Consider the following 11,358-nt stretch of genomic DNA (forward strand, 5'->3'; position numbering starts at 1 on the left):
CTCCCACTAGTTTTTGCAGTGTGGTCTAGTTGATGGTTAGATCTATCTTTTTTTTTTTTTTTTTTTTGTCTCAAGCCTTAAAATGAAATCGCCAAATGAATGGACGGTTTGGATATAAAACATACCTCGTGATCTGTCTCATCTCCCACTAGTTTCTGCCGTTTATTTTTTGTCTCCATGTCTGTCCGCAGTCCGCTTTGTCTTTCCCTCTTTCTCTCTTCCAACAGAGAAATTTAAGCTCCAAAACCCAACGGCCTCCATGTCTGTCCACAGTCCGCTTTCTCTTTCCCTCTTTCTCTCTTCCAACAGAAAAATCCAAGCTCCAAAACCCAACGACAGAAAGAAAATGATTTGATCTATGGGACATCTAGCTAGCCTTATTCTTCAATAGAAATAGAGAGACAGATATAGAAAGAAAATCATAGATATAGAGAGAGAGACAGAGAGATAGAGTTGACGGGCTCATGTGTACATTTGGCGGGATTTTTGGGCGCCGGATGTAAAGTCTAGGCGGTAAAAGTACACACACACACACACACACACACACACTAATATATACGGTTCGGATCAGGTTGGTCCGAATCGGATCCAATCGGATCGGGTCAATTCAGAATAGGGCCTATTCGAATTCGACCCGAAAATAATTCGGATCTTGATTACGCTACCTGGTCCTAACCGATCTTGATCATCAGTTCTGTTCGAATCGTGTCAGATCGGGCCGGATCCACCGGTTCGAGTATGAAATGCCCAGCTCTAGCTAAGGCTCAACGTGATGTTTGTGAGAAATCCACCCCGCCCATACGTTTTATTAGCACATTCTAGGATCTTAGACCAAAAGTGAGTAGGATCCAGGACTCAAGTGGGCCCCACTAAAGGAAAAGGTGGGTATAGAAATTTCTACTGTTGAAACCTCCCTAGGATTAACAGTGATGTTTACATGCCATCCATACCATTAACAACGTCATTCTTGTTGGGATGAACTGAAAACTTATGTAATCCCATGAATATTTTAACTGTGGACGTTCAATCATCACCTTTTAGGCCAACTTGAATATTGGATACAATTCATTTTTGGCCTAATGTACTAAAATGAGTTCACAAAATGGATGGACAGGTTGGATTTCTCACAAAAGTAAGGGCGGCCCCAGATAGATTTCCAGCGCAGGAAGCCTTTAGCAGTAAATCCGCGTCCGGATCTGGACGGGATTGGGAAGTCGGAGTAGCTGTTGTGCCACACAGCAGCTATAGCTGATGCATTGACGTCAGCAAGTTATGTGGGTCCCATCACAAGGTATTTGTTATATTCAAACCATCCATAAATTTGGTATTTGTTATATTCAAACCATCCATAAATTTTTTGAGGTCGTCCTAAGTTTCGAGCCGAAAAATAAGGAGATCCAAAGATAAAGTGGACCACACCGGGGATTGAACGTCTACCATTGAAACACTTTTGGGGGTCACAGAAGTTTCGGATCAAGTGGATGTGATTCCATTTTTGGCTATTGTTCTAAAATAATCTCGAAAATTTGATTAACGGTGTGGATGAAATAAATATATCATCGTAGGCCAATGTAACTTTGATTTTGAACTGCGCTGGGAACCCAGGTGGGGCCACAGTGATGTTTGTGAGAAATCCTACCCATCCATCCGTTTTTTGAGTGCATTTTAGGTTATGAGGCTAAAAATGAACCGCATCCAATACTCAAGTGGGCCGAAAACGGGATAATTGAACGTCCACAATTGAAATATTCGTGGGCCAACGGAAGTTTTGAATCATTCTAATATTTGTGTTTTCAGTTCATCCCAGTAGGAATGACGTTATTAACGGTATGGATTGCATGTAAACATCACTCTCGAAACCAGGAGGTTTCAACGGTAGGAATTTCCCTAAATACCTTTTCCTTTAGTACGGCCCACTTGAGTCTTTGGCTTTTCTCAATTTTGGTCTACTCTTCTAAAATGAGCTAACAAAACGGATGGACGGAGAAGATTCCTGTAAAACATCACTGTGGCCCCACCTGGGTTCCCAGCGCAAGAACATCCTGATAAAGCCTTTGCTGCGTCTTCGCACTACACGTATCTGGATCAGCTATATAGCTGGACGCGATCCCTCGCCCGGACGGTAATCCTTACGGGCAGGGCTCTGTGGGGTCCACTGTGATGTAAGTGTGTTATCCATGCCATTTATTATTTTTATTGGATCATTTTAATTTTAATCTTAAAAATTAGGCAGGTCCACCAAAGGAAGCTGTAGTGATAATGACACCCACCATTGAAACCTTTCTCAGGGCCACCGTGATGCTTTTTTACCATACAACCTATTTATAAGGTCATGTAGAACGTGGATGAAGTTAAAACACAAATATCAGCGTGATCCAAAACTTTTCCGGCTCAAGAGAAGTTTTTAACGGTGGAAAATCAATCCCCACGTTGTGGTTCACATAAGCCTTAGACCTAGCGGCTTTTTGGATAATATATTAAAATGACTGAAGAAAATGATGAACGGCGTGGATAAAACTCTTCTATCACGGTGGGCCCACATAGCCCGGATGGTCCAGGCGGGTAGGACGCAATCCGCGTCATATATAGCTGGTGTGTGGCACACCAGCCCATCCACTTCCCGAGGATTGATGGAAACTAGGGGTGCACACGGGTTGGTTTGGTCCGGTTCCGGGGCTGAAATCGAAACCGAACCGTTCCTAACAGCTCTAGGGTATTTGGAACCGGAACCAGACCATTAGAACTCTAGAACTGAACCAGAATCGAACTGTTAAAACCGGTTCGGTTTCGGATCGGTTCCATGGTTTTGGGCTTTTTATAATTCAGCCCAATTGCATGTTTTATTTTATTATTGAGCCCATGTCCATTCATGTTGTGATCCATTTGATGAATGGTTTTAATATTGTATAAGGTGTATAAAAATACATTTATAAAAACAATCAAATGGTGCATTATAAACCATAAATCATGAGTCAAATATGGAAACAATCAAAGGGTTCTTGGTTCTGTTCCAAGTTCGGTTCCAGGTTCGGTTCCACGGTTTGGTTCTACGGATCGGATCCACGATTCGGTTCTACATACTCCCAAACCGAGAACTGAACCGATGTAATCGGTTCTTTGATTTTTAGAACCGGAACCAGTGCACTCTAGAACAGAACCAAATTGGATCGTTTGGTCGGTTCCGATCCAGTTCCACGGTTCTACCAATTCGATGTGCACCCTTAATGGAAACTAACTGGCGGGGGAGCGGATTAGACACTGAACGTTAAGTAACGTGGTGAAATACAATTGGTTGAATACCAAGAGCATGTTCTCTTACAATTAATGTTCTTTTCTTAAGAGTTCCGTTAGTTAGACGTATCTTTCCGATTGTGTTCTTTGGGCTCCACCATGATGTATGTGTTGTATCCAATCCATCCATCCATTTGGAGAGATCATTTTAGTGAGGAGCAAAAAAATTAGGCAGATCCAAAGTTCAAGTGGACCCCACCACATATAACAGTTGGAGGTGACAGCCATCGTTGAAACCTTCCTGGGCCGACCATTATGTTTATTTGAGATCCAACCTTTTTATAAGTTAAAAAAGACGTGGAATAAGGTAAATCATAAATATTAGCTTGATAGAAAGCTTCCGTGACCCAAAGAGGTTCTAATGATAGGCGTTCAATCTCCATTGTTTTCTACGGTGGGGTGCACTTGAAATTTGGATCTTTCTCACTCTTTGGATTATGCCCTAAAATGATATCACCACGAAATGGATGGACGGTGTGGATACAATATATATATCATGGTGGTGCCCATGGAAAGTGGTGACGTCACTTCACTAGGGAGAGCATTACTTGTAAGGGAACATGCTATTGGTATTAAACCAATTGTATTTCACCACGTCACTTCAGTAGCCTTTTGGCTACTGAAGCGTTTAGTATGTAATCCGCTCCCGACTGGCGGATGCTCCGTGGGCCCCACATGATGTATGTGTTTTATGTATTCTGATCATCCATTTTTATAGTTAATTTTAGAGTTTCACACCAAAAATGAGAGGGATAAAAATCTCAAGTGAGCCACACCAAAAGATAACAGAAGGCTTCCGAATGTATTTTCTACCAATGAGTTCTAGGTGGGCCGTGTTAGTGGCTTGGTAGGGCCTACGGTGATGTATATGATTTATCCACATGGTCTATCTGTTTTTTCATATCAATTGGTCACATAAAATAAAAAAATGAGGTAGATAAAGGATCAAGTGGGCCACATTGCAGGAAATAGTGAAAATTGGGTGCCTACCATTGAAAATTTCTCAAGGCCATAGAGGGCCATGATCATGCTGAAATTTGCATTTTTCCTTTTTCACCAAGGTCCATGTGAAGAGATTATATGAGAAATAAATATTACATTGGATTCTAAGAAAGTTTCAATGGTAATTTTATTCAATTTCCATTGATTTTTATGGTGCAGTCCACTTGAGTTTTACATGTACTTCATTTTTTGGGTTCATGCTCTAGAATGATTTGAAAAAGTTGATGGACTGCGTGGATCAAACACATAAATCATGATAGGGGCACAAAGAAGTTTCACATGTTAAAAGTTGATTTTGTATTGCACAAACAATTTAAAGAGAAAAAATTGCCGTAGTAATTTGAAAAGAAGTAATTTTGGAAGCAAAAAATTTTGTTTAATGAAAAATTCACGGAGCTTATTCCGCATTCACCATTAAGTCAGACTCCTATCACTGAAAGAATTCAGTGAAAAACCACTTAATGCTCTCCTTTTAAGTGCAAAAATTCAAAGTTAGCAAACAGGCCCTTAGTGATTTCCATCAAGTCATACTGTCAAAATGATCTAGTGTTTGGATTCGTTCCATAAACACAACGAGATTGACCATGTTGCCTTCAGTGCTCCTCCATCTTAAATCTTTACGGACAAGTTCAATAGCACATCAACCATTACAATCACACAAGCTTCAACGCTTATATGTTCATCTCAGAAACGATTCCCATGATCCAAATTGGTCAGATTTTTAAAACCCAATATGAAGTGCTCAGATTTTCAAGCCCCACTATTGTAGAACGAATACAAAGAATGACCTAACGACGCTTTAAGCCTGCCTAAATACAGAGATGGGTCGAAAAAGGGTTTTGGATGGTAGGGTTTTGAAATTTTTGGAGATGGATAATACTTATAGGAAAGAGGGAGGTGAGGGTGTATGCAGTGATATAGGGTGCTGGACCACCATGCGGATTTCATTGGATATAGGGAAGTGAGAGTGTATGTAGGGCTGTACATCGAGCCGAGTTGAGTCGAGGTGGGCCAAGCTTGGCTTGACTCGTCTGTGCTTTCCTCAAGTTTACCATTGGAGCTTAGCTTGTTTGCCAAACCTTTCGAGCAACAAACCACACAACACAAGGGATTTTATGTGGAAAACCCTCAAAGAGGTAAAAACCACGGGATCTCGTTCAGAGCAACAATTCACTATGAAGTACAACGTTACAACTGATTACAAGCACATACCGCTTGGATCAAACTTTCTTCACTCACGCAGGAGTGGATAAACAATAAGAGAATAATGAAAAACGAAGAAATCTCACCTATTACGAGGACGTAGAAGTGCTAAGAAGTCGATGCGCAGTATATCGCCTCTACAAGTAGAACCTCTCTTCCACAAGCTTTCTTTCTCTCTCTTTTTCTTTCTCTCACCCTTTGATAGCCTTAAACCCTTGTAAAGCTTTAGGAAACTCTCTTACATTCCCCTACAATAACCCTAAGACCATACCAAATCCAGACTGAATCTACGTAACCCTTGACTGGTTGAGCTAAGTGCTCGACCGGTCGAGCTTGACCCTCGACTGGTTGAGTACCACGGAATTCCAAAATAAATAGCTCGCTGGACTTTGAGTGGAGCACCGCTCGACTAGTCGAGTAGCCCACTCGAGCGGTCGAGCGGTGCCTTGACTGGTCGAGCAACGCGGTAATGCCAAGATTTGTGCATCCGATCCGTACCACATCTCCTCTGAATTGAGGGGGAAAATCCCATCAAATCTCTCCCTTTCCAACTCAGGAGGAATTCGCCTTCTTCAAGCCAGCCAGGTTTCTGCAAACATCGAACTTTTCCTTGAGCAATGCCTTGGTCATCATGTCTAACTCATTATCATCCGTATGGACCTTCTAAAGCTGTAACACCTTCTGTTCCAAAGTATCCCTGATCTAGTAAAACTGAATCTCTATGTGCTTCGACTTGGAGTGCTGACTTAGATTCTTGCTTAAGTGTATAACACTTTGATTATCGCAAGACACCACGCACTACTCTTGCTTCGGGCTAAGTTCTTGTAGGAACCTCTTCATCTAAAGCATCTCTTTATATGCTTCTGTGACTGTAATGTACTCGGCCTCTGTCGTCGACAATGCTACGACCTTCTATAGCTTGCTCTGCCAAGAGACCGCTCCCCATACAAAAGTAAACATGAACACCGATGTAAACTTCTTAGAATTTATGTCACCTGTCATATCTGCATCTGTGTAGCTTTTTAACATAGGTCTTTCGTCACCATAGCATAAGCTCAACCTGGATGAGCCTCTTAAATACTGCAGTATCCATTTCATCGCTGCCCAATGTTCTTTGCCAGAATTGAAAAGATACCGGCTAATAACACCAACTGTATATGATATGTCTGGGTGCGTACATACCATAACATACATCAAATTTCCTACTGCTGACGCGTAGGGTATCTTCCTCATCTCATCCACCTCTGCCTTCATCTTTGGATACTGCTTGTCGCTCAATTTGAAGTGACCATCCAGTGGAGTACTGATCGACTTCGCTGCATTCATGTTGAACCGCTTTAGGATTTTCTCAATATACCGCTCTTGTGGCAACCAAAGCTTTCTGTTGATTCTGTCATGGGTTATCTCCATTCCTAAGATTTGTTTAGTCGGGGCCAAGCCTTTTATCACAAACGACTTACCCAATTCCTATTTTTGCTTGTCAATCTTCTTAATGTTTTTACCCATGATGAGCATGTCATCAACATATAACAGTAGAACTAAGAAATCACCATCTGAGAACTTACGCGTGAACATACAGTAGTCCGACTCTGTTCTGTCATATTCATGTTTTAACATGAATGAGTCGAACTTCTTGTATCATTGTCATGAAACTTGTTTCATCTCATACAAACTTTTCCTAAGCCTACACACCATATGCTCTTTGCCCTTAACTTCGAATCTTTCTGTTTGGTGCATGTAGATCTTTTCTTCTAGGTCATTATGGAGAAAGACATTTTTAATATCTAACTGCTCTATCTCCAGATCCATGCTAGCCACCAACTCAAGCAACACCCGTATGGATGTCATCTTCACCACCAGTGAGAATATCTCCTCGAAGTCTATACCTTTCCTTTGACAAAACCCTTTCACTACAAGTCTGGCTTTGAACCTCGTTTGTGAATTCTTCTGCTCAATCTTCTTTTTAAACACTCACTTGTTACTCAGAGCTTTTTTACCTTTAGAAAATTTCATAATATCATAGGTGTGGTTCTTATGCAAGGATTTCATCTCCTTTTGCATAGTTTTCAATCACTCCCCCTTATGCTCGTCGGATAGGGCCTTAGAATAATCTTCTGGCTCTCCCCCATCAGTGAACATAATATACTCATGTGGTGAATACTTCTTGGATGGATGTCTGTCTTAGATGACCTCCTCACTGTGGCTCAACAGGTGGATCAAGTGGGGGCTGCTCCCCCGGTCCATCTTCTATAAGAACACCCTCGTCCTTTACACTGTGTTGTACTCCCCCGTCATCAGACACCACAGGAGGAATAACCAAATCCATGTCCTTTAGCTCACCTGAACTAGGCTGAGTCTTCTCTAGCTTACAAATGTCTTCTATACATTGATCTTCAAAGAAAACCACATCTCTGCTCCTGACGAGCTTCTTCTCGGTCGGATCTCATAATCTGTAGCTGAACTTTTCATCATTGTACCCCAAAACAAACATTATCTGATCTTCGTATCGAGCTTGGACCTCTCGTCCTTTGGTACGTGAACAGATGCCATGCATCCAAACACCCTGAGATGACTGTACGATGGATCTTGTCCAGTCCACACCTTCTCAGGTACTTCTCCATTTAACGGGGCTGATGGAGACCTGTTTATCAAATACACTGCCGTGTGCATTGTTTCTCTAGAACGTTTTGAGCAACTTTGCATAGGATAACATGCATCTGATTCTCTCTACAATGGTACGATTCATTCGCTCAGCCACACCATTATGTTGGGAGGTCTTGGAACCGTCTGTTCATGCCATATACCCAACGATTTACAATACTCATGAAAGTCACCACCATTGTTAGTGCGGATGCATTTTAATGATTTACCTGTCTCTTTCTCGACCATAGCATGAAACATTTTAAACACACCAAAGATCTCGTCCTTGGATTTCAAAGCATAAATCAAACTCTCCTAGATGCATCATCTATAAAAGTGACAAAATACAATGCCCCACCTCAAGGTTTTTATCCTCTTAGGACCACAAACATCAGAATAAACTAAATCAAATGCATGCAATTTATTAACATGAGAAGCAGATTTAACAAATGAAACTTTATGCTATTTCTCTGATAAATAGTCAATACAGGTTTTGAGAGGTATACTTGTCACGTTTGGACAGAGCTGCTTCTTTGCTAGTAGCTGAAGCCCTTTTTCACTCATGTGACCTAGACACTTGTGTTACATATCAATAGCTGAATCTTCCGCTACGTTCAATCCACCATTGCACACACTGACACTTGCCTTATAAAGGGTGCAACATTTTTTTCCTCTGACTGCGATCAATGAACCCTTAATGAGCTTCCAATGCCCATCAACAAATCGACATTCATAGCCATCATCATCTAACCTTCCTGTCGACATCAAGTTGAGGTGAAGATCTGGAATGTGCCTCACATCTCTTAGAACCAATGTGCAGCCCATATCAGTCTTCACACAAATATCACCGACTCATACGATTTTCGATATGCCAGAATTTTCCATTTTCACGATCCTAAAGTCACCTGACTTGTAGCTTGTGAAGAAATTCCTGCGTGGAGTCGCATGAAATAAGGCTCCCGAGTCTATCACCCAATCGGTGTCCTGACTCGTAGTTGTGAGATAAACATCATGATCTTTTGAAAGAATAACTATAACGTCGCCATTTGAAGCGACAACAGTGGAGCCTGATTCATCTTCCTTCTCCTTTCCTTTTCCTTTCTTGTCATTCTTCTTCTTACGACATTTATGCTTATAGTGGCCTTTCTTTCCACAATTTCAGGATTCAACATCCTTCCTCGTCTCGGGCATTCTCACCCTTTCTATTCTTTCCTCTCCCCCGATTTTGTGTCACAAGGGCCTCTTGTTGAGTAGACCCCTCAGACTTCTTCCTTGTCTCCTCATTCAAGAGACAACTAGTTACCTGTTCCATGGACACCTTTTTATCTAGCATGGAGTTACTCAGAGATACTACCAATGTTTCCCAATTATCAGGCAATGAGCTAAGCGATAACAAAGCTTGTAATTCATCGTTCAGGACCATCTTTATAGCAAAGAGCTAGTTCAATATATTACTGACTTCATTCATGTGCTCAGCCACAGAGCCACCATCTTTGAATTTAAGATTCACAAGTTGTCTTATCAGAAAATTTTTATTGCCAGCTGTCTTCCTCTTATACAACCTTTGTAGTTTTAGCCATAGGCTAGCGGTTGAGGTTTCCATAGACACATGGTGGAATACGGAATCGTCCAAGCATTGTCTAATAAAACCCACTACCTTCCAGTCCAACTTCTTCCAAGCATCATCTGACATATTCTTTGATTTTGTTGATATGCCTTGAATTGGAGAATACAAGTCCTTGCAATAAAGCAAGTCCACCATCTTAGCTTTTCATATGGTCCAGTTAGAACCATTGAGACTGATCATTCCTGATGAGTCACCTTCCATAATTCAGAACTGATCCCACTCCGTTCAACCAACCTAAACGCTCTGATACCACTTTATTGGGAGCCGTTACACAAAAACCTTAAGATCTAGGCTCCCAAAAACACTAGAATTATGGGATAATAAAGCAATGAAATAAATCAAAGCACAAACCACATGATACAAGGGATTTTACTGGAAAACCCTTAAAGAGGTAAAAACCACTGGACCTCATCCAGAGCAACAATTCACTATGAAGTGGAACGTTACAACCGATCACAAGCACACGTCGCTTGGATTAAACCTCTTCACTCATGTAGGAGTGGATAAACAATAAGAGAATAATGAAAAACGAAGAAATCTCACCGATTAGGAGGACGTAGGAGCACTGAGACGTCGACTGCACAGTATATCACCTCTACGAGTAGAACCTCCCTTCCACAAGCTTCCTCTCTCTCTCTCTCTCTCTCTAACCCTTTGATAGCCCCAAACCCTTTAGCAAACTCATGTAAAGCTTTAGGAAACTCTCTTGCATTCCCCTAAAATAACTCTAAGACCCCTATTTATAGTTTAGGCAACTCCCTTTCGCACCTCTTGCGAAACCGCCTCAAATTTACGTAGTCCGTAACAAATCCGGACTGAATCTGCATAACCATCGACTAGTCGAGTCGGGTGCTGGATCGATTGAGCCTGACCTTCGATTGGTCGGGTACCACAGAATTCTAAAACAAATAACTCGCTGGACTTTAAGTCGAGCACCGCTCGATTGGTCGAGCAGCTCACTCGACTGGTTGAGTAGTGCCCTCGACTGGTCGAGTGGCGCGGTAATGCCAAGATTTGTGGCATCTGATGCGTACCACATCTCCTCTGAACTGAGGAAGAAAACCTCATCTCTAAGTTGGACCACAATCCAGTCTTAGGCTCAAAACAAAGATCAAGTTAAACCTAGACGTTAGCCCAAACCAAAGCTCTAAGTCGTATGACCCTCGTGTAAAACAACTAAAAGAAGAAATTAAGCAATTTGTCATCTTGCCCTCATCAGCCATATCAACGAGTGTCCCATTAGTGAGAGCGACTAATTATACAAAAGCTCTTAATTCCCAAGAATCTAATGAATGAGTAAAAGTTACAGATGATGAAATCGTTCTTATAGATAATAATGGTGTTTAGGAACTTAGGGATCTACCTAACTATTTAAAAAAAAAATCCATAAATCGTAAATGGGTTCTAAAAAAAATTAAAGTAAATGGGAGAGTCACTTCATATATTGTAAATGGATAAATGAGTTTTACCTAGAAAGACCAGAGAGACTGTAGATACAGGATCCTCATAAGCTAGGTTTAAATCTATTAAAATCATTCTAATTAAAGTTGCTTATTTTTAATTTGTAAATTCACCAAAAGAATATGAAATTTGCA

Source organism: Magnolia sinica, chromosome 2 (genome assembly GCF_029962835.1).
Source record: "Magnolia sinica isolate HGM2019 chromosome 2, MsV1, whole genome shotgun sequence".
NCBI classification, from domain to species: domain Eukaryota; kingdom Viridiplantae; phylum Streptophyta; class Magnoliopsida; order Magnoliales; family Magnoliaceae; genus Magnolia; species Magnolia sinica.